The sequence below is a fragment of the Stigmatopora argus genome, unplaced genomic scaffold, assembly GCF_051989625.1.
Source record: "Stigmatopora argus isolate UIUO_Sarg unplaced genomic scaffold, RoL_Sarg_1.0 HiC_scaffold_61, whole genome shotgun sequence".
Taxonomy (NCBI): Eukaryota; Metazoa; Chordata; class Actinopteri; order Syngnathiformes; family Syngnathidae; genus Stigmatopora; species Stigmatopora argus.
This window is the reverse complement of record NW_027520075.1, coordinates 64,264-88,857: the sequence shown is the minus strand read 5'-3', so window position 1 is coordinate 88,857 and position 24,594 is coordinate 64,264. Positions and strand designations below refer to the sequence as shown.

General features: G+C 44.8%; 1 long non-coding RNA gene across 2 annotated transcripts; it reads right to left on the bottom strand.

Annotated features, from left to right (window-relative positions):
- Positions 1 to 461: 461 nt before the first annotated feature.
- LOC144070404 (uncharacterized) lies at positions 462 to 24,170 on the bottom strand. 2 transcript variants are annotated; one of them, XR_013299271.1, is made up of 3 exons: positions 24,089 to 24,170; positions 23,892 to 23,996; positions 462 to 606 (listed from the first exon to the last, which is right to left on the bottom strand). It is a non-coding gene; the product is annotated as an uncharacterized LOC144070404 (long non-coding RNA). The 2 variants fall into 2 exon arrangements; XR_013299272.1 differs by lacking the exon at positions 462 to 606 and adding an exon at positions 23,641 to 23,806.
- Positions 24,171 to 24,594: the final 424 nt, after the last annotated feature.

Genomic DNA, 24,594 nt, shown 5'->3' with positions numbered 1-24,594 from the left:
GGGTGCACATTCCTTAGGAGATGAAACAAAAGGAGGAGAAGCTAGGGTACCTGGACTCGCTGGAACTCTGCTCGCTCCTACATTTCCCAAAAGCATTCATCAGTGCTTCAGGAAATGAGCCGAATTGAGCTTGAAGGCCATACCTCGCTTTGAAACTGCACACAAAAATCAAATCAAGGTGTTTTAAAATGACACACTGAATGGAATGGAATGGAATGCAATGCTGGTCAGACAGACCAGACAGACCTCGGGAAGTCCTCTTGGCAAACACAGCAGGAAAACCGGAAAGAATGATCCATGTCATCGTCTAATTTAACAATGAGATCCTTAAAGCAAAAAGAACAATGTTAATGAACATGTGGTCCAATGCAGGTGCTGTTGCCCCCCCGCCCGCATGAGCCAAAAGAGGATGAGACAGTTGAATCACGCATCACCTGGAGCAAAGTCACAAGGTCCCCCAGGTAATCTTCGTGGACTTGCTCGACCGGGGCCCGTGTGAGCGGCAATGACATTATGGTGACGATGGCAACCTCGTCGGTCGCCACCATGCTCAATTGGGCTGAGCCGTCCAGCGAGGGAGAGTCAGATGACAGCACCAAGTCATACCTGCGGAAGAAAACGAAAGAGAAAAAGGCTAGTTGGGGTGCACATTCCTTAGGAGATGAAACAAAAGGAGGAGAACCTAGGGTACCTGGACTTGCTGGAACTCTGTTCGCTCCCACATTTCCCAAAACACTTCATCAGCGCTTCAGGAAATGACCCGAGGTCACACATGTGTAGTTTATTGCAACACCAGAACAACCGGACATAACACAACACTCCACTCCACTCCACTCCTGGCTCGATTGGTTTGATGCAGAGCTGTGTTCAGAGAGGCTGGCTATCTTGCACTTTCAGCCATGTTTGATGAATTGGATCCGGAAGTGGTTTCGCAACTTGACTTTGAAATGAAGGTCTAAGCCAGTGGATTCGAATTCTAATGCTCGACGACATACCTCCTCCGCCCGTGTGCGCCAGTTTGGATTTTAGGTTATTGTTCCTCAAACAATGACCGGAGTTCCGTCTTCTGCCTGTTTTTCAGAGTAGCAAACTGGCGCTGCAACTTCGCCACCATCTTGTGAGCCTGAGAACGTCAGATGGCGTCATTTTTCCAGTCCATAGTAGGTCATCAATCAAGCAGGGTTCCCACATTCAGACAAATGACAACTAAAACCACTACTAACCCTCGACGTTTCGTTCGACGGTAACCGCAGGCAATCCTGGACCTGCTCCAAGCGGACGCCCACGGTCGACGTTAGCTGGTCATGTAGTTGCATGACCGTACGCTCCAGCACCGACTGGTGTTGTATTTTTTTTTGCCAAGCGGGTCTGCACCTATGACGTGGTCCCAACAGATGGTTTGTCAACAATCCACAAGATGGCATCAAGCAGGGTTCCCACATTCAGACAAATGACAACTAAAAACACTACTAACCCTCGACGTTTCGTTCGACGGTAACCGCAGGCAATCCTGCACCTGCTCCAAGCGGACGCCCACGGTCGACGTTAGCTGGTCATGTAGTTGCATGACCGTACGCTGCACCACCGACTGGTGCCGGATTGGCTCCTTCAAGCGGGTCTGCACCTATGACGTGGTCCCAACAGATGGTTTGTCAACAATCCACAAGATGGCATCAAGCAGGGTTCCCACATTCAGACAAATGACAACTAAAAACACTACTAACCCTCGACGTTTCGTTCGACGGTAACCGCAGGCAATCCTGCACCAGCTCCAAGCGGACGCCCACGGTCGACGTTAGCTGGTCATGTAGTTGCATGACCGTACGCTGCACCACCGACTGGTGCCGGATTGGCTCCTTCAAGCGGGTCTGCACCTATGACGTGGTCCCAACAGATGGTTTGTCAACAATCCACAAGATGGCATCAAGCAGGGTTCCCACATTCAGACAAATGACAACTAAAAACACTACTAACCCTCGACGTTTCGTTCGACGGTAACCGCAGGCAATCCTGCACCAGCTCCAAGCGGACGCCCACGGTCGACGTTAGCTGGTCATGTAGTTGCATGACCGTACGCTGCACCACCGACTGGTGCCGGATTGGCTCCTTCAAGCGGGTCTGCACCTATGACGTGGTCCCAACAGATGGTTTGTCAACAATCCACAAGATGGCATCAAGCAGGGTTCCCACATTCAGACAAATGACAACTAAAAACACTACTAACCCTCGACGTTTCGTTCGACGGTAACCGCAGGCAATCCTGCACCTGCTCCAAGCGGACGCCCACGGTCGACGTTAGCTGGTCATGTAGTTGCATGACCGTACGCTGCACCACCGACTGGTGCCGGATTGGCTCCTTCAAGCGGGTCTGCACCTATGACGTGGTCCCAACAGATGGTTTGTCAACAATCCACAAGATGGCATCAAGCAGGGTTCCCACATTCAGACAAATGACAACTAAAAACACTACTAACCCTCGACGTTTCGTTCGACGGTAACCGCAGGCAATCCTGCACCAGCTCCAAGCGGACGCCCACGGTCGACGTTAGCTGGTCATGTAGTTGCATGACCGTACGCTGCACCACCGACTGGTGCCGGATTGGCTCCTTCAAGCGGGTCTGCACCTATGACGTGGTCCCAACAGATGGTTTGTCAACAATCCACAAGATGGCATCAAGCAGGGTTCCCACATTCAGACAAATGACAACTAAAAACACTACTAACCCTCGACGTTTCGTTCGACGGTAACCGCAGGCAATCCTGCACCTGCTCCAAGCGGACGCCCACGGTCGACGTTAGCTGGTCATGTAGTTGCATGACCGTACGCTGCACCACCGACTGGTGCCGGATTGGCTCCTTCAAGCGGGTCTGCACCTATGACGTGGTCCCAACAGATGGTTTGTCAACAATCCACAAGATGGCATCAAGCAGGGTTCCCACATTCAGACAAATGACAACTAAAAACACTACTAACCCTCGACGTTTCGTTCGACGGTAACCGCAGGCAATCCTGCACCTGCTCCAAGCGGACGCCCACGGTCGACGTTAGCTGGTCATGTAGTTGCATGACCGTACGCTGCACCACCGACTGGTGCCGGATTGGCTCCTTCAAGCGGGTCTGCACCTATGACGTGGTCCCAACAGATGGTTTGTCAACAATCCACAAGATGGCATCAAGCAGGGTTCCCACATTCAGACAAATGACAACTAAAAACACTACTAACCCTCGACGTTTCGTTCGACGGTAACCGCAGGCAATCCTGCACCTGCTCCAAGCGGACGCCCACGGTCGACGTTAGCTGGTCATGTAGTTGCATGACCGTACGCTGCACCACCGACTGGTGCCGGATTGGCTCCTTCAAGCGGGTCTGCACCTATGACGTGGTCCCAACAGATGGTTTGTCAACAATCCACAAGATGGCATCAAGCAGGGTTCCCACATTCAGACAAATGACAACTAAAAACACTACTAACCCTCGACGTTTCGTTCGACGGTAACCGCAGGCAATCCTGCACCTGCTCCAAGCGGACGCCCACGGTCGACGTTAGCTGGTCATGTAGTTGCATGACCGTACGCTGCACCACCGACTGGTGCCGGATTGGCTCCTTCAAGCGGGTCTGCACCTATGACGTGGTCCCAACAGATGGTTTGTCAACAATCCACAAGATGGCATCAAGCAGGGTTCCCACATTCAGACAAATGACAACTAAAAACACTACTAACCCTCGACGTTTCGTTCGACGGTAACCGCAGGCAATCCTGCACCTGCTCCAAGCGGACGCCCACGGTCGACGTTAGCTGGTCATGTAGTTGCATGACCGTACGCTGCACCACCGACTGGTGCCGGATTGGCTCCTTCAAGCGGGTCTGCACCTATGACGTGGTCCCAACAGATGGTTTGTCAACAATCCACAAGATGGCATCAAGCAGGGTTCCCACATTCAGACAAATGACAACTAAAAACACTACTAACCCTCGACGTTTCGTTCGACGGTAACCGCAGGCAATCCTGCACCTGCTCCAAGCGGACGCCCACGGTCGACGTTAGCTGGTCATGTAGTTGCATGACCGTACGCTCCAGCACCGACTGGTGTTGTATTTTTTTTGCCAAGCGGGTCTGCACCTATGACGTGGTCCCAACAGATGGTTTGTCAACAATCCACAAGATGGCATCAAGCAGGGTTCCCACATTCAGACAAATGACAACTAAAAACACTACTAACCCTCGACGTTTCGTTCGACGGTAACCGCAGGCAATCCTGCACCTGCTCCAAGCGGACGCCCACGGTCGACGTTAGCTGGTCATGTAGTTGCATGACCGTACGCTGCACCACCGACTGGTGCCGGATTGGCTCCTTCAAGCGGGTCTGCACCTATGACGTGGTCCCAACAGATGGTTTGTCAACAATCCACAAGATGGCATCAAGCAGGGTTCCCACATTCAGACAAATGACAACTAAAAACACTACTAACCCTCGACGTTTCGTTCGACGGTAACCGCAGGCAATCCTGCACCAGCTCCAAGCGGACGCCCACGGTCGACGTTAGCTGGTCATGTAGTTGCATGACCGTACGCTGCACCACCGACTGGTGCCGGATTGGCTCCTTCAAGCGGGTCTGCACCTATGACGTGGTCCCAACAGATGGTTTGTCAACAATCCACAAGATGGCATCAAGCAGGGTTCCCACATTCAGACAAATGACAACTAAAAACACTACTAACCCTCGACGTTTCGTTCGACGGTAACCGCAGGCAATCCTGCACCTGCTCCAAGCGGACGCCCACGGTCGACGTTAGCTGGTCATGTAGTTGCATGACCGTACGCTGCACCACCGACTGGTGCCGGATTGGCTCCTTCAAGCGGGTCTGCACCTATGACGTGGTCCCAACAGATGGTTTGTCAACAATCCACAAGATGGCATCAAGCAGGGTTCCCACATTCAGACAAATGACAACTAAAAACACTACTAACCCTCGACGTTTCGTTCGACGGTAACCGCAGGCAATCCTGCACCTGCTCCAAGCGGACGCCCACGGTCGACGTTAGCTGGTCATGTAGTTGCATGACCGTACGCTGCACCACCGACTGGTGCCGGATTGGCTCCTTCAAGCGGGTCTGCACCTATAACGTGGTCCCAACAGATGGTTTGTCAACAATCCACAAGATGGCATCAAGCAGGGTTCCCACATTCAGACAAATGACAACTAAAAACACTACTAACCCTCGACGTTTCGTTCGACGGTAACCGCAGGCAATCCTGCACCTGCTCCAAGCGGACGCCCACGGTCGACGTTAGCTGGTCATGTAGTTGCATGACCGTACGCTGCACCACCGACTGGTGCCGGATTGGCTCCTTCAAGCGGGTCTGCACCTATGACGTGGTCCCAACAGATGGTTTGTCAACAATCCACAAGATGGCATCAAGCAGGGTTCCCACATTCAGACAAATGACAACTAAAAACACTACTAACCCTCGACGTTTCGTTCGACGGTAACCGCAGGCAATCCTGCACCTGCTCTAAGCGGACGCCCACGGTCGACGTTAGCTGGTGATGTCGCGTGACCGTACGCTCCACCACCGACTGGTCCGAATTCACTGCTCCAAGCGGGTCTGCACCTATGACGTGGTCCCAACAGAAGGTTTGTCAGCAATCCACAAGATGGCATCGAGCAGGGCCTTACCACAGCCGAGTGCTCAAATTTAGTCCGCAGCTCGTCGCAATGACGGACGGCTCGCTAATGACCAATAGGACATTTGACTCATTCATTTTGTTGTAGCTGTTTCATTTGGATATAGTATTACCACTGTAGGAGTAAAACTATGGTTGTTAACTCGATGACAATGAACAAAAGGTCTACTGTCTGAGTTTGTTCGACGGGACCAGACGGAGTTAAGGAATTAGGGATAGGTGCTAAAACTGCACGTCTAAGACTAGCGATAGCCAACTGGTTTGACTTCTCGATTTCCAGCGCAGACGCGCCAACTCTTCGGTCTTCTCAGAAAGCCTCTAATGGCACATTAGGACATGGACTAGAAACAAAATCTGTTGGAGTAATCATTATTATAAATGTGTTTGCAATGAATATAAAGACTTATAATATACATGCTTACTATATTAATCAATATATTTGCTTATTAGGAGTAGTAATGCTCATCCTAAATGTGTAACTACATTAAACAATATATATATATATATATGTGTTGATCGCTTTTATGTTAGAGTTAGAATTAATGTGCTTTCAACGAAGACAAACGCTTACTCCAAGGTCGCTCTCCAGGACAGCTGGCTCCAGGCGAGAGATACAAGTTTGCTAGGACATAAACAATACATTGAGTCGTTGCTCCAAGGACTGATTACTGGAAGCTACGCCTCAACCCTTTCCCCACATGCAAGTTCGCAATGAAGATCTGTGAAGGACGTGTGATGACAAGTAGGCTTTTTGTGTTGTGGTAATGACGACATGGCCTATGTCCGATTATTATTATTATTAATTGTTGTTGGTTCAGCGGATGGCTATCAAGCATATTGTTTTAATTTGTGATGCTAGGTTGACGCTAGGTTTGCTTGATTCTGGAATTGTTTTGTTTCTTGCTTACGCAATTGGATCGAGTCGACAACCTTGTAATTGTTTTGATTTGAGGCCTTAAATGGGCAGGACATAATGCCGCTCGCCAGAATAATCTTGACCGGACGAGCGGGAGGATGTATTCTCTTCTTGCAAGAATTAAATGGTGATGTGACTACAGATGCCTTTTTTTATTGAAAGCTGAATTGGAAATACCTAAGGATAAACGTACAATTGGATGAACCTAACAAAATCTCATCCTCATCCTCATCCTCATCCTCTGGGCAATGTTAAAGGTTCATTCCAATTTGGTATCTTGACAGTGGACATAAACACCCACCTGTTCTAAATCCTCTTTTGTCTTGTCCAATTGCAGCTCCAGGCTATCATTGTGTGCCTGCACGCATCACCTGGAGCAAAGTCACAAGGTCCACCACGTATTCTTTGACTTGCTCGACCGGGCGGGGCCCGTGTGAGCGTCAAAGACAATTTGGTGAAGCTGCCCAACTCGTCGCTCTCCACTAGGCTCAATTCGGCTGAGCGGTCCAACGACAGCACCAAGTCATGCCTGCGGAAGAAAACAAAAGAGAAAAAGACTTGTTGGGGTGCACATTCCTTAGGAGGAGATGACACAAAAGGAGGAGAAGCTAGGGTACCTGGACTCGCTGGAACTCTGCTCGCTCCCACATTTCCCAAAACACTTCATCAGCCATTCTTGAAGTGACCCGAATCCCATAAGAAGGCCATGTCTCTCTCTCAAACTGCACACAAAAATCAAATAAATGTGTTTTAAAACGACACACGGAATGGAATGGAATGGAATGCAATGCAATGCTGGTCAATTCTTCCCAGACAGACCTTTGGAAGTTGTTGGAATTATTTTATACAAGTTATCCTGATTCTGGTATGACTGTCGAAATGTTAGTTAATAGAATGAGAGTGTCTTGGGCCCTGGAAAGTTTCACCTTATTCAACAAAGAGGAACTACCCAGGGGGGCCGACGCCTGTCTGTTCGAGCCATTGTGTGAGAGTTGCAGGAGACTGTAAAGATGTTATCTCGAAGGGGCATATGGTCATGATCAAAGAACCTTTTGTTACTGGGAGAGAACTATCTCTCCTGTGATCAGCTTGAAACTTCCTGTAACTTGGACACTCCCAAAACACAATAAGAGAATAGGCAAGGGGAGATTTTCTTCAGAGTGTTTTGGAGGGCTGTGACAGTGACAGTCTCTGAACCTCTCATTTTTTGAATAAAGTTAACTCAAATTCTCTGTGATTTCCTTCTTTTCAGGTTGGTGAAACAAATGTCTGGTGTTTGAACCCAACATTTAATTGGTCCTTCGAGCCGGATTCCAAGATACCGGACGATCCCAGCGGGTGAGCAAGATCCAGAAAAGTCTGTGGCCACAGCATAAAGATCCTTTTCCAGGACTGTTTCTTCCTTACGGGCTGGGGTCCAAAGGTTGAAGGGATACCGAGGACGCAGAGAATCGTGAGTAAATTTTATTTAAAAAAGGAATGAATGAGAAAAAAGGAATGAATGAAGGCGTAACAGACCCCTTTAGTTGGAAAAGACTAATTAAACTCTGTAAGTAAAATTAAATCCGCAGGCGTAACAGACACCCTTAGTTGCAAAAGACTAATTAAACTCTGTAAAGGATATCGGAGTCCAAGTTGTATTGAACAAACAATAACCAGAAATTCGTGGCGTAACAGACACCCTTAGTTGCAAAAGACTAATTAAACTCTGTAAAGGTTTGCGGAGCCTTGGTTGCGAATTAAAAGGAGTGAACGTGCAAAAAGTGTGTTTGGAAATACATTTTACCATTTGGTGATTTGTATCTCATATCAAACAACAGGAGACAAATGTCGACCTTTAGTGGATGTATGTAGACATGAAACTCCGCCTGAAAAGGTTGAAGTGAGTCTACCACTAAAGGAATTTATCGACATCCTGTTGTCTAAACCCAGTGTTAGTGCACTATAGGTGCAAAGACCCACTGGGACTAAATTTTATTCAAAAATGGGTAAAGTACAAAGTAAAACAAGTAAAAAAGAGGAATTCCTCTCGGAACTTGCGTCTAAAGACTGGAAGATAGTTCATAGAGAGGATCCCGACGCGGTGGAATCCTTGCGTTATTGGGTAAAAAAATATGGGTTCACCGGTAGACTAATAATAAAAGATATCCGTGAACTACAACAAAAAAATCGAAAAATCGTGTAACAAAAAACGAAGTAAAATGCAAAAACAAGGTTATGATCAAACCAAAGCGTGGTTGCGAATAGCAGGGCAAATAGAAGAGGTTGAGAAAGTAGCTAAACAAAAAAGAGAAGAGATAACTATATTAGGCCTGTTAAAAAACAGTGGTCCCTCTTCAGCTCTCCTCGTGCGAGGCTCCACACGCAAGCGGGGAGCACGACGACGAGGGGGGGGAAAGGGGGCCTGCTGGTCGTGCGGCAAAGAGGGCCACATAGCCAGGGAATGCGGGGGCAACCCTCCCCGCGCACAGCGACGACATGATAGCGCACGACTAAAACAGGAGGTAGCAAAACAAATGGTTAACAAAAGTAAGGGGAATAGATAGATAAAAAAGGTGGTGAAGCCCCCCCTTCACAGATGCGGACCCCCCTTAAGCTAAGCACACTCTTTGCAAACAAAAGGAGAGAGGGGGGGGGGGGGGGAGAAGCCCATCCAGTTTACTGCTCCCTTCACACCAAAGACAAAGGGCAGGAAAGACTACCACAAGAGAGACAGAGATAGTTGATAGTGTTATGATATATTAGTGAAAAATTATGGGTCTTTTATTAAACACTAAAATTTATATTAGGAAATGCCTAGTGAAAGGTTATTTTGCCTAAATTGTAATTGAGGTAATAGTGAGCACAGAAAATGGCTCTTATTTTAAATAAAACTGCCTTCTTAGAGCGGATAGGAATTCAGCCAGAGCTTTAACTATTTGTTTTAGAAATATGAGAGTGATTTGCGATTTAGACTTAAGTATTAAGAATCATCCAAATTATTAATGATATCAAACATGAAAACAATGCAGAAATGGCATTTATCCAAATTATTAGGTAAATTTAGATAAAATAATTGATTTAGGATAGGCATGATTTCCCTAGGACGGAAGAGGCATGAAATGTTTTTCGGTGCACAGGAAAACATTCCTTGTTTTGCCCGGCACAGGTGGAATATGCTTTAGCGTGGTTCATATTAATGACGATTAGAATATTAATTGCATTAGCATCAAACAGTTGATGTCAACCAAACAACATTAACCTATTTCTTTTGAGAATGATTAGGCTGATAGCACAGCAAAAAGGTGGTTAGCTGCCAAGAAGCCCCAGACTGGGGATGGCTCTTAACCAGTGATGAAAAATTGCAGACCACTGATTTTTGAAAATTAGTGTGAACATGAATGATTGTTTGTTTGTCTTTTGTGTTTCTAATTGGCCGACCATCAAGATATAATCAATCAGATATCAAGGTGGAAAATGATTTAGAAATTTGAAATCAAATTTTGATGAAAATTATGGAAAATTGTTTAGTTCAATGAAATTTTAATGGTAAAAGCAGCAGTACTCCAAACGTGAAATTTGAAGTGGAGAAACAAATCTGCTATGCAAAATTTAGGAGCACTGAAAAGACAGTGCTTGATACCAAATTCCAAAGTACTATTGATTTATTGTGATAATGGCATCCAAATTGTGTTAACAGAATAATTGACTGAATTGACAAAAGTTTCCATATTTCGTTCCGAAGAAAAAAAAAAAAAAATGGAAATCTAATTTAGTGGAATATACCAAACGCCATTATTAACTACACGATTGGAATTGGAGGATGAGGCTAATCATATGTCTGCATAAAAGAAAAAACTTTAAAAGAAACGCATTAATTTTGGGTTGGCAGAGGGAGATTGCATTTCTCAACAGGAAACATGATGAGCAACCCGGGATGAGAGTGCAAATGTTCCTGACCAATCCAGCAGACATGAAAATAGCGGATCCATTTTGTGCTCTGTAAGAAGGTTCTCTCAGTTGAAACGTATGAGGAGGCAGGTAAGATAAATTTTTGACGTAATCAGACAAAATGGCAAGCACTCCAATATTGATTGGAAAGATTATTGCTCGGGGAGCAATGCTGTAAGCCATGAGGAACTTTTTATATTGGTTTTATTGTCTCCATATAAAAAAAAGCGTTTCAATTGAGACTACACCTTCTTACAGATAGTTAAAGTAAACAATTGTGACTAGATCTTCTTACATATTTTTAAAGTAAACAATTAGAGAGAAAAGAGAAACTACAATGGATAGAAATGTAACTAGAATTTAATTTTATGCCTGACTATTGAAAAATATTGATTGAGAAAGTTTCATAGGAGATGATTGGCAAACTCCGAAGACAATGGAATGTTACATTTGATAATAAGACTACTAGTTTGGGATATTTTGAATTAAGAAAACACTGAGGTTAATATGCAACGCAATACACATTGTTAGATGAATTTGGGACTTGATTAGTATGCATTTTAAAAGTAATGGGCTTTGATTGCTCTAAAAGATACAATTATGTTAAAAATATTGACCCTGACAAACAAGGGGTGGTTACATTTTACTGGGTTCAATTCTATTTAGAATTATAAATGTGTGCATTTTGTTTCTGAATATTAATTGATGTGAATCTAAACTGTTACAGAGAACGGGAAAGCTGTTTTCCTGGGGAGAAAGCAGCCTGGTTTGCTTTTTGTATTTTTCCTATTCTTAGTATGATTAGTTAATTTGTGTAATTGTAGGAAAGAGGAAAAAACAAATATGGGTTTTGATCTTAACAAGGAAGCAGTGTTCAAAATAGAATATCAGCTAGCATGTTTAATTTTGATTGATAAGGTATTTAAATTTTCACAAACATAATGATGGATGTTAAGCACGTGTTGAAGACAACGACAGAACACAGCAGCTAAAGCAGCAGCGCAAACACTTACTGCACAGCATACACAACAACAAAACTGAGCCGATCTCAAGAACAGTCAGCAGACGAACTGTACAAAGCTAAAGGCCTACCGTACCTACCAAAAATGTATTCCATAATTGAGCCATAAATGTCTCAACAGGGGGGAGGTATGGTGAAGAGGTATAAATACCTATTTTAAAATTTTTGTAGGAACTGTTTAATTTGTTATTTTATTGATCTGTAAAGAACATGGGATCTCCAGAATCATCTGGAGTGACAATGGAGCTCATTTTTCAAACAGCATAGTGCAAAACATGGCAAAACAACTGGTAGAACTAGCTTGAGATTAACACTTTTTGAGATAGTTATTGGAAGACCATTTCAACTTCCTTTATGGGAAGATGAAGGAGAGAAACTTATCCAAAGAACATGTAAGGTGCCGTGATCTTTTTGTCTATCTTGCAGGAGGTGGTGTAGCCAGGTGACTGGATCCTGATCCGAGTCATAAAAATGAAGTCCTGGTTCTCTCCACGATGGGAAGACCCATTCGTGGCCCAACTCACCAACCTCCACAGCAGCAAAGATCGCTGAAAAGTCAAAGTCGATTCAGGTCAAGAGTTCGAGACAGGTGACTCTGAGTGGACTAAGTCGGACGGTGTCAAAACCCTTGTCCGTGAAGAAACTCATCTGACGTCTACTCACCAGCCACGAGCACCCCTCACTTAACCCTGACCTCCCATAGACTTTGCACCTCTATACAGAAGCCACAGTGAAAGCTGTTGTCATCCACATCACAGTGACTGGACTGTCAGTGACAGCCTGGGCGTATCTGAACGCCCCGCCCACAGAGACTCGAGTTGGAAAACAAGTGCAGGAAACGTCTTGCCTCACCACTGGAATGGCAGAGCCAAGCGGTCCGCTCCTGGATGGGGAGACGGGGACCCAACCTACATCAACAACATCGGGGTTCCCTGCAGCATACCAGATGAGTATAAACTCGCTGACCAAATTGCACGACTCCAGAACAGGACGGAGGAAGGGTTTGCAGCCATCCATGAACAGTTGTCGGTGACCTCCTGATGGCGTTCCAGAACAGAATTGCTGTTGACATGCTCCTGGCAGAGAAAGGTGGCGTGTGCTCCATCTTTGGCGACCAATGCTGCACGTTCATCCCTAACAACACAGCAGCTGACGGGAGTTTAACCAAGGCCCTGGAGGGCCTTCGATCCCTCAACAGCAAGATGAAAGAACATTCTGGAGTCGACACCTCAATGTGGGGCGAATTTGGTAGCATGTTTGGCAGATACAAACAGTTGGTTGTATCAGTTTTAATGTCAATCGCTGTTTATGCTGCCATTCTCACAACTTGTGGCTGTTGTTGCATTCCCTGTATTCGTGCGTTATGTGAAAGGTTAATAACAAATGCTATACAACCAGTCAAATCAGAAATGTATGCCTTATTGACATCTGGAGGCGAACCACGGGATGACGACGACGCCGACGCATCTGGGGATGAGGAGGAAATGCAGTTCATAGGACTGCCTGACATGTTCCCAGATGCTAAACACTATGCCTTGTTGACTTTTGAGTGTAATGTTTTTCTGTTATTTTTGTGATCCTGTAATGTGAAAATCTGAAAAGAAGAGGTTATGGGTGATGATATTTTATAACAGAATCTGGATAAACAGGAGGGTTATGTTGGAATTATTTTATATAAGTTATCCTGATTCTGGTATGACTGTCGAAATGTTAGTTAATAGAATGAGAGTGTCTTGGGCCCTGGAAAGTTTCACCTTATTCAACAAAGAGGAACTACCCAGGGGGGCCGACGCCTGTCTGTTCGAGCCATTGTGTGAGAGTTGCAGGAGACTGTAAAGATGTTATCTCGAAGGGGCATATGGTCATGATCAAAGAACCTTTTGTTACTGGGAGAGAACTATCTCTCCTGTGATCAGCTTGAAACTTCCTGTAACTTGGACACTCCCAAAACACAATAAGAGAATAGGCAAGGGGAGATTTTCTTCAGAGTGTTTTGGAGGGCTGTGACAGTGACAGTCTCTGAACCTCTCATTTTTTGAATAAAGTTAACTCAAATTCTCTGTGATTTCCTTCTTTTCAGGTTGGTGAAACAAATGTCTGGTGTTTGAACCCAACAGAAGTCCTCTTGGCAAAGAATGAGGGAAAACAGGAAAGAATGATCCGTGTCATCGGCTAATCTCACAACGAGATCCTTAAAGCAAAAAGAAAAGGTCAATCAATAGACACATTGCTTACAACTCCCATAAAGCCAACACACATTTTATGTCCAAGAAGAATTCTATTTTTATTTGCAAAATGTTTGAGTCATGATTACAAATAAATAATAATGATACAGTACATGGTATTTCCATATGTAACACAAATTTGGCAACAAGACATGGATGGTTTGAGGTTGCATGTATCTGTAATGTCTGTCACTCATTCATTCTCAACTTTGAAGACTTTTCTCATGACACTTATTTAACATGAAGAGAGTAAAGCACAGGATTTTTGATATATTTTTTTTAAAAAAAAATGTTGTACTTACGTGTTTTAGAGGAGTACTTGTGCTCGGCTGAAATGCAATGGTGAAGCGGAAAAGTCCTTTTCTGTAAGTATCAAAGACTGTTTTCAGGGTGGATACAGGAATAACTTCTCTCTACTCTCTATCTAAATAGATTGTTGGCTTAAAAATTCAATAGTGCTCTGCGATATAGAAAAGAATCTATTACAATATTATTCCTATTATACATGATATCAAGATGTCATATAGTGTAGTTATACATGTAGTATTTTGAAATTGGCATCGAATTGACCAGCCACAAATGTTAAATGTGTCAGTATTTTGTGTACTCTACTAATACCTTTCTTTGACTAGTGGTTTTGAATTTGAATCCATAAATGAATGGAAAGTGAATGGAAAACATGTCTGCGTTTCACTTTGTTGTGTGAAATGTTTTGTTTGATGTTTGATTAAATCCCTATTCACCTAATGTTCAAATCTATCAATTGGCAATAACACATCCAATTTCAATAAGATTGTACTTACTTCGAAGTGTTACTTTCATGTGTTTCATGTTTGTAGACTAACTGCTTCTACACACATGAAAGTAAGACTTTCCCCAGGGACTATTTGAACGGTTACCGGCCGGCTAATAGCCACCGCCATTACTTAGACACAGAATTCTTAACGGTTAAATAGCCCCGACACAGAATTCTTAACGGCTAAATCGCCCCGGGGACTATTTGAACGGTTACCGGTTAATAGCCACCGCCATTACTAATAATCCAAAATCACTTTTTAATTCTTTTTGTTTTGTTTTGTTTACGTAAGTGACGACTGAGTTTGTCAAACGGCTGACTGTCCTAAATTGACAGGTCAAAACTTGACTTTCTTTGCTAAAACAACAATAAGGAGCTCAACAAGTAGGCTTTATCCAATTACAGTGGTACCTCGTCATAAGACCGTTCGTCATACGGAATGCTCGTCTTACGGGGGAAATTTCGATCGAATAATTCGCCCGTGATGCGGTCAAAGTTTCGTGATGCGACCAAGCCAGGTTGCCATGGCATTTTTTTTGGCATATCTTTCGTGTATAACAATATTTACGAGCACCGGATGAGCTATTCAGACCAGGAAACGCACAACGCGCATGCGCGGTGAAAAGAGGGCTTTCTGGGTAATGAAGTATACTCGTGCTCGCAAAAGTATCCCCGGTAGCAACTCTATCATAGGCGCCGTTCGATGGGACGCGAACACAGATGCTACAAGCTAAAAAGGAGCCGCTAGCCAGCGCCCCTGTAGCTCCCATGAGAAATCCGACTCGGATCGCTGCCGCCTGTGCGACGAGGAAACAGAGTCGTCTGAACACTTATGGCTCCGCTGTCCGGCCTTAATGACCGAACGCTACCATCGCGGCTTGGGCAACTCCCTGGATGAACTTATCCGTGTTCCAGTGGCAGCCCTAGCGCTGCTGAGGGTAATCCTCAGGCGCCTGAGGTGAAAAAGAAGAAGAAGAAGAAGAAGAAGAAGAAGAAGATGAGCAGCGGGGCGATCGCTGATAAGACTGCTTGCTGCTCGTTGGCAAGTGGTCGTGCGTTCTCCGATTGTGAGGACATTTGTGTGCATCATTTTCGGAATATTTTGAAGGGAATAGTACGACAGCAAACAGCCCATCGATAGCGAACGTGAGGGTGGAGTGTTTGTTCTGTTTACGAGTGCGTTGTGTGGAGGAAAAAAAAAAAAACGAAGCCCCTCTCCCCTCGGCGAAATCCGGCCAATTTTAGTTAGATTAAACACTTTATTTCTATTAAACCACTCGTTATTTATTACTTTGTCAATATATGGCGAATTATAAGAAATAAAACATTTTTTTTCAATCCAATATCCTGTTTCTGGTGTTTTTTTCAGAGAGTTGGAACGAATTAAATTGTTTCCCATTCATTTCAATGGGAAACTTTACCTCGAGTTACGAGTAACTTGTCATACGAGCTCAGTCCCGGAACGGATTAAGCTCGTATCTCGAGGTACCACTGTACTATGAAGACCCGAATAATAGTAGGCACTGGAATAATAGTAGGGAGTGGAAAATTCCAAATGAATTAGTAATAATAGTAGGCACCGGAATAATAGTAGGCAGTGGAAAATTCCAAAAATAATGAATATTAGTAGGCACGAGATCATTAGTGTCTAAACAGATTCGATGCATAGAATTAAAGCTATGATGGAATATTTATTATAAAATCATAACAAGGACAATCATTATTATTTTAATCAACAGTTTACTAGTAGCATGAAACAAAATACCGGTAATATGTTTAAATTCCACAATTAACTACAAATTAAAGTCATGATGATCGATGACATAGGCTACTGTAAAGAAATAATCAACTGTCAAGTAACCCCATTGTACAGTTGGCTGAACAAATGTTTTCCTCTTTGGATCCCATTTCTTTTTTTAATTTAGCCTTCTCCTCAACCTCTTACAGCAGCTCTTTGTATTTTTTCTACCACATCGGCCAATTTCTCTTTCTCCTCTAAAGTGTACTTTTTATATTTTTTCTCCATGCTAATACTAATGCTAGCAAGACAACGGATAATCGTGTTGCAAAGTTGTATTACAGTTGCAAATAATTGCTGCAATGAATTGCGTATAACGTAACTCTCGTATATATTAGGCCTACCAATACATTGTAATGATGTATACGTATTGCAACTCTACCAGTGGCAATTGCACGTTCTTACTAGTACTAGTACGTTAGTAAAAACAGCACGTGTGCTTGACACGTAGAAAGTTAATGACATAGAACAATGTTGCTGCTGCACGGACTTAATTGAGGCAAAAATTAAGAATCGTAGGCACCCGAATAAGAATCGTAGGCATGCGAAAATTTGAGTTGAAAAAATAATCGTAGGCATACGATTATTCGGGTCTTCATAGTACGTACCTTTCGTTGCGGTCTTGACACCTAACGATGACTTCAAGAAGTTCACTAAAATGGTGGCCATGGGATAAGACAGGCTGCTGGTTAGAAGACATTGTGGGGAGCAACTAAGTACGTAGTTCAATCTCCACGGCAGCATTGAATGCCGGTGGAATGCCGGTTGATATTTGAACACATCTTCTTCGTGTATTTTTTCTTCTTCTTCTTCTTCTTCTTCTTCTTCTTCTTCTTTTGAAGTTGGAGGGGAGGTACGGCAGTTCATTCGCCGCCACCCAAGATGGCCCGAGGACGGCCATCTTGGTACAGATCGCCTGAGGGCGGCCATCTTGGTAGGGGCCACCTTCCCATCCATTTCAATGCATTGATGTTCAAACAGTGGCGGGCCGTCAGGGCCTTCAAGGCCTTCTCTGCTGGCCTAAGAAATATCTGAATCATATTCTATTTTGTCCATCAATACGTACTTATTATTCCAAATGGTCTGTTAGCTTCCTTTCATTTCTTTTCCCCCTGGTTGCACTGCTTCCAGATGTGTCTTTTCATATTGAAGCATTTAACCAATCACATTTCAGCCATGATTTGTTGCCAGATCAGATCTGCCTCAAAGCCTGCACAATCAGTTCTTGCGGGCTCTGCTGCATTCAACTAGACTGTTGCTTTTAACCAATCAGATTTCGAGTTGGCAACCCCACAATGATTTTTCATAGGCATTAGCATTTTGCTGGCTGGGACATGTCATTGCTTTCACAAACTATGATTGGCTAGTAGGCAGGCCAAAGCAGTACCGAGGCAGCCGAGATCGCAAACTCCACCCACTATGGCCTGGCCGACAGAAACAAAAACAAATTTCAGATCCGTGTCATCGGCTAATGTAACAAGGAGATCCTTAAAGCAAAAAGAAAAGGTCAATCAATAGACACATTGCTTACCACTCCCAGAAAGCCAACACACATTTTATGTCCAAGAAGAATTCTAATTTTATTTGCAAAATGTTTGAGTAATGATTAAAAATAAATAATAATGATACAGTACAGACGCTCCCCTACTTACGAACATTCGACTTACGAACAACGGTACATACGAACATGTCTGCAAATTGCGTTTATGTTGAAAAATGTTCGCAAGTTCGATTTTGTATTGCGCGCCTTTTTCCGAGTAGTGCTTCTTTCCGCCGCTAATACCGACGACGCCTGGCGCTGAGAGCGCTCGGCTCACCCAGCATCCACCTTCCTCTGCCCAGTTCGTTGCAGTGCGCAAGTTGCGCAAGTGCGTGACGTATCTCCAGTGCGCAAAGAACCTTTTTCATTTTTATCATGAAATATCTCGTGCAGCCATTATTCAATATGGTTGGTGAAAAGCGAAAGGCTTCTAGTGAAGGAGATGCAAGGAAGAGGCAAGCCATTTCATTTGAAACCAGTGGCAATAATTACGAAGCTTGATGCGCGTGAGAAAGTGGTGAGCGTTGCACGGGAATACAACTTGAATCGTTCCACCGACCGTCGGTACCATTTATAAACAGAAAGATGGAGCAGCAGGACCCAAATATGGAACGTTGCACAAAGTTTGCAAATCAATTGAATGATGCCATACAGTGCTACCGCATCATTTATGATGAAAAAAAGAAGAAAACGGTGCAATTGTCGTTAGATTGCTTCTTTCGGCCAGTTTCTAATACATAAATCTCTCTCTCTCTCTCTCTCTCTCTCTCTCTCTCTATACAGTAGTGTACATATTCTCTCCATTTTATTAAATGTTTTTTTTTCAGTACAAACCAATGCGTGTTACTTATACAAGCCTTAAACATACAAATGCACTTATATTTACCTTCAATATACTTATATCGGCCTTAAAGATAAATGATAATACAAAATATAGCACTGAATCAACTTACCAACTAATTCAACTTATGAACAACCGCTCGGAACCTAACTCCTTCGTTTGTAAGTAGGGGAGCGTCTGTACATGCTATTTCCATGTGTAACACAAATTTGGCCACAAGACATGGATGGTTTAAATTGAGGTTGCAATGTCACTCATTCTCAACAATGAAGACTTTTCTCATGGCACTTTTATTTAACATGAAGACAGTAAAGCACAGGATTTTTGATAGATTTGAAAAAAAAAATGCTGTACTCACGTGTTTTTGAGGATCACTTGTGCTCGGCTGAAGTCCCATGGTGATGCGGAGGTTTTTTTTTCTGCAAGTATAAAGGACTGTTTTCAGGGTTGATACAAGCAACTTCTGCAGACATGTAGTATTTTGAAATTGGCATCGAATTGACCAGCCACAAATGTTAAATGTGTCAGTATTTTGTTGTCTACTAATACCTTTGACTAGAATTAAACTAGACACAGAATTCTTAACGGTTAAATAGTCCAAGAAATTGAAAGGTTACCGGGTACATACCTGTCAACCTGGGCCAATTCCTCCCCGTATTAATGATTGGAATCCCCCGTATTAAGCAATAGAAAACCGTACAAATGCAACGCGGCACATATTTACTCACATAGGGTGCACGTGTGCAAGTGTTATGGTCGCGCCGCGTTGTCGTGACGCGACCGTGAATGTATTCGGACCCATAGCTGCTTAAATAATGAAACAGGAAATGATTTAATCATTTCCTGTTTCGTGTGAAAGGGGAATGCGTGTGCGCATATCATGCTTAAAGCATGACAATATTAGCAGTTGACGATGGCGTTTTCGTCTGCTACCAGTGACCGAGACGATCCGGATTAGAGCCGAAATGCGTCAAACGAGATCCGTTTTACAAAAAACGTACTTAAAAAAAATCCCGTACAAAAGTTGTTATACGGCGTACACAATTTGAAATGATCAAAAAACGTATAAAATAAGGGGAAAACGTATAAGTTGACAGGTATGCGGGGAATAGTCACCGCCATTACTTAGACACAGAATTCTTAACTTTAAAATAGCCCCGGGGACTAAATTGACAGGTCAAAACTTGACTATCTTTGCTAAAACAACAATAAGGACCTCAAAAAGTAGGCTTTTTCTCAGATTACCTGTCGTTGGAGCCTTCACACTTAACGGTGACTTCAAAAACTTCAGTCAGTCTCAAAGCCATGGCGATAGATAGCGTGACTTATCGCGAAGATTGCCGGGGAAATTTATACGCTTCCACTTCTTCTTCGTCTTCTTCTTCTTCTTCTTCTTCTTCTTCTTCTTCTTCTTCGTGTTTCTCTTCTTCGTCTCCTCCTAGCGGTTTTGTTGGGAGTTTGCAAACAACTTCACAATGTATCACTACGACTAACCAGAATGGATGATTGATCTTGCAATTTAGTCAAATGACATTGAAAAAGTAATACACAATAATACTATGTATTTATTTGTACCATAAAAAAGACAACAATTGAGAAAAGCATTGATGATAATCCGATTTTATTGTTATTACAACATTAATGATAATAATAATCATAAGAATCCAAATGACAAGAAAGACAAGGCACGACTAAAACACTACCTTGATAACGCTAAACCTGAAGAAAGTTTGGCTCTGATCCGGATAGTCTCGGTCGGTCACTGGTAGCAGACAAAAACATGATCGTCGATTGCTAATGGTGTCAGGCTTTGAGCCTGACATGCACCCGCGCGTCAGTCACTACTGCCCTTTTCACTATAGAAATATAGACAGTGTCAGTAAGCAATGTACATAGACAGTAGTCAAGGTGAATAATGTGGTTTTATTTGTGTGTTTTTTGTGTGTGTCGGTCTGTTGTGGTGTGGATCTTTCACTCTCACAGTGGAACATTTTTGCTCCGTGTCTAACTTTTCCGCCAGCCCTTATTTTGAAAATGTGCTGCAGTTTCACTCCAAGCCAGCTTGGATGTCCCGAGCAATGTGTTCATAAACATGTGTGTCAGGCCCCAGACGAGATTGGTGGCTGGTTGCGCCCGCCACCCAACCACAGGTCCTGCCTCTAATGCAGGGCTGTCAAAGTCATTTGGCATGGTGGGCCACATACGGCGGCCTAGGGAGATGTCAAGTGGGCCGGACCATTAAAATGATACCATGCTCTGCTATAAATAACCCAAATATCATGTCTTTCCTTTGTTTTGGTGTAAAGAAGCACAAGAACATTAGGAAAATATTGAAATGGAATGAACTATCCTTTCATGAAACACCTCATATTTCCTTAGATAAATGTGCAATTGACTTTTATCATTCACAAATAGGCATTGCAACGGATCCCACTGATTGTACAAAGGCACAAAACTTGAATTGGTACTGAAAAATATAGTCATGCACTTTAAGATTAAAAGAGACTTTTAATGAAAGGAATTTTTAAACCACTTACACATACGCATATAAAATCAAAATGTAATCTTTGCGTGCACCTTACAAACTAAGGAGAGTGATTTGAAATGTGTAATGAAGAAAGTTTCTGTCTCAGTGATGCAGCTTGTCTTCTACTCTGATGGAAAGAGTGCGCCCCTTAGCGGATAATCCGTGAATTGCAGGGAATTAAGAATATGAATTCCATGTCTTTGATGCATTTTTTTCCACTTTCAAATGATCCTGCGGGCCTGATCGAACCTCCTTGGGGGCCGGTTCCGGCCCGCGGGCCGTATGTTTGACACCCCTGCCTCTAATGACTCGAGGGCTGCCAGGTGTGAGTCATTAGCCAGTGAGGAGTATTTAAGGCCACCAAGAACAGGACCACACTGCGGGATCGTCTGATCTGCTCACAGTGAGGTACGTACCTGCTTGTATTTTCTCGCCTTCCTTCGTTGATTTAAGACCTCTTGTTTTGCTCCCAGGATTCCGACTACGCTCGGCCTCCACGACCACGGATACGCCTAACGACACGCCGACGCCATCCCGACGCCATCCCCTCTGGTGCCTGGCCTTTCACTTGGATCATTCTAATCAAGATTGGAGAAGCAGACTCCCACCCTCGCCTGCTTTGGGCTCTTCCACCCCCGATCATAACAGCACGATCCCGCGGGCGCAGGCCAGGCCCCCTCCGACCCAATTTGGCAACATCTTTGCCTTTGTCGGCCATCTTGTTTTTGGACTGGGCGTCGTTCTTCTTCCTGTGGGGCGCCGGGCTGAACAAGGACACGCGAGCGGTCTTCGCCACTTTGGTCTCTTGGGCGGGTGCAGGTGCCATCTTCTTGCCCTTCTTCCTCTGCAGGTAGTCGTCGATGGACTCCAGCTTGTCAAAATGGGCGTTGTGGAGTTTTTGGAAGTTTGGAGTGACCGCTTTCAGAGCAGTCCCTTTGGAACAGCATACCCAAGCTATTGCGTACCTCTGTTCTAAGGTATCGAGCATGGCTGAGACCCCTGGATGACATACGAGCACTACTCAATTCTTTGCCTCATTCACCAAGTGCACAGCTAACCCCAGCCGCTCCCCTGGTAACACCGATATCGCCGCAACAGGGACCTAAGGCCCCCCTACGGTGGAGATCTCGGCGCATGCCGGCGCTTCCTGGTTCAATGGCAGTTGGTGTTTGAACAACCGAGCCTCACCCACACCTCGGACCGAGCCAAGATCGCTTACCTGATCGGCTGCCTTCGTGATGAGGCCCTAGCCTGGGCGAGCGCCGAATGGGAGAGGGGCTCCCGCATTTGTACCTCCTACGACTTATTGACCGCAGAGATGCGAAAGATCTTCGACCAGCCGGTGGGCGCTTAAGAGCTCTCAGACAAGGCGTCCGGAGCGTGGCAAAAGACTGGGTCGAATTCCGCATCTTAGCCGCCGAGAGTGCCTTTAATGACTCCGCCCTCCCTCCACGACGGCTGAATGTGGAGATGCGGGAGGAGCTGGCGATCCGAGAGGAACCAGGGTCCCTCGACGCGCTCGTGGAATTGGCCATCCGGATCGACAGCCAACTAGAAAGACAACGAGGGCAGCGGCAAGGTGACTCGCAGGTGGTCGCCATGCTTGGACTTCGGAGGAACGTGACCCCCGATCATAACAATGTGGTACAATGCAGGTGCTGTTGCCCGCCCGCCTGCATGAGCCAAAAGAGGATGAGACAGTTGAATCACGCATCACCTGGAGCAAAGTCACGAGGTCCCCCACGTATTTATTGACCTGCTCGACCGTGGCCCGTGTGAGCGTCAAAGATAATTTGGTGATGCAGAACAACTCGTCGGTCTCCACTATGCTCAATTGGGCTGAGCCGTCCAGCGAGGGAGAGTCGGACGAGAGCACCAAGTCATACCTGCGGAAGAAAACAAAAGAGAAAAAGACTTGTTGGGGTGCACATTCCTTAGGAGATGAAACAAAAGGAGGAGAACCTAGGGTACCTGGACTCGCTGGAACTCTGCGCGCTCCCACATTTCTCAAAATACTTGATCAGGGCTTCAGGAAATGACTCGAATTGAGCTTGAAGGCCATACCTCGCTTTGAAACTGCACACAAAAATCAAATCAAGGTGTTTTAAAATGACACACTGAATGGAATGGAATGGAATGCAATGCTGGTCAATTCTTCCCAGACAGACCTCGGGAGTCCTCTTGGCAAAGACAGCAGGAAAACATGAACGAATGATCCGTCACATCCACCAATGTCACAATGAGATCCTTTAACCAAAAAGAACAATGTTAATGAACATGTGGTACAATGCAGGTGCTGTTGCCCGCATGAGCCAAAAGAGGATGAGACAGTTGAATCACGCATCACCTGGAGCAAAGTCACAAAGTCCCCCACGTAATCTTCGTGGACTTGCTCGACCGGGGCCCGTGTGAGCGGCAATGACAATATGGTGACGATGGCAACCTCGTTGGTCATCATTAGGCTCAATTGGGCTGAGCCGTCCAGTGAGGGAGAGTCGGATGACAGCACCAAGTCATACCTGCGGAACAAAATGAAAGAGAAAAAGACTTGTTGGGGTGCACATTCCTTAGGAGATGAAACAAAAGGAGGAGAAGCTAGGGTACCTGGACTCGCTGGAACTCTGCTCGCTCCTACATTTCCCAAAAGCATTCATCAGTGCTTCAGGAAATGAGCCGAATTGAGCATGAAGGAGATACCTCGCTTTGAAACTGCACACAAAAATCAAATCAAGGTGTTTTAAAATGACACACTGAATGGAATGGAATGGAATGCAATGCTGGTCAATTCTTCCCAGACAGACCTCGGGAAGTCCTCTTGGCAAAGACGGCAGGAAAACATGAACGAATGATCCGTCACATCCACTAATGTCACAACGTGATCCTTTTAACCAAAAAGAACAATGTTGATAAACATGTGGTACAATGCAGATGCTGTTGCCCCCCGCCCGCATGAGCCAAAAGAGGATGAGACAGTTGAATCACGCATCACCTGGAGCAAAGTCACAAAGTCCCCCAGGTAATCTTCGTGGACTTGCTCGACCGGGGCCCGTGTGAGCGGCAAGGACATTATGGTGACGACGGCAACCTCGTCGGTCGCCACCATGCTCAATTGGGCTGAGCCGTCCAGCGAGGGAGAGTCCGATGACAGCACCAAGTCATACCTGCGGAACAAAACGAAAGAGAAAAAGACTTGTTGGGGTGCACATTCCTTAGGAGATGAAACAAAAGGAGGAGAAGCTAGGGTACCTGGACTCGCTGGAACTCTGCTCGCTCCTACATTTCCCAAAAGCATTCATCAGTGCTTCAG